The 330-nt window shown below is 51.5% G+C and overlaps 1 protein-coding gene across 1 annotated transcript in view; it reads right to left on the reverse strand.

Annotated features, from left to right (window-relative positions):
• The window catches only part of ZNF304 (zinc finger protein 304), a 7281-nt gene that overhangs the window by 3451 nt on the left and 3500 nt on the right, over positions 1-330 (reverse strand). The window lies entirely within an intron of this gene.

Genomic DNA, 330 nt, shown 5'->3' on the forward strand with positions numbered 1-330 from the left:
AAAAAGACCACCTACCATCCTGGACATTCTCTCTGCTCAGAGAGAAGGTTCCTTCCCTGCTGTGAGATGCGCTACAGAAAGGCGACAGTGACAAGGAAGCCAAGGGTCTCTGACCAACAGCCAGCGAGGAACTGACGCTTACAGTCCAACAAGCCACAAGAAACGACCTCTTGGAAACACAAAACACGAGTTTGTGAGTGAGATCCTCCCGAGAATGGCCTTCAGATGAGAACGGTTCAGCTGGGAGCTTGAGAGAAGCCTCATGGCAGACCCTGAGCCAAAAGCACCAGGTGAGGTGTGACGAGTTCCTGACACACTGAAACTTCCATA

This window comes from Bison bison, unplaced genomic scaffold (assembly GCF_000754665.1).
Source record: "Bison bison bison isolate TAMUID 2011002044 unplaced genomic scaffold, Bison_UMD1.0 scf7180017864383, whole genome shotgun sequence".
NCBI lineage: Eukaryota > Metazoa > Chordata > Mammalia > Artiodactyla > Bovidae > Bison > Bison bison.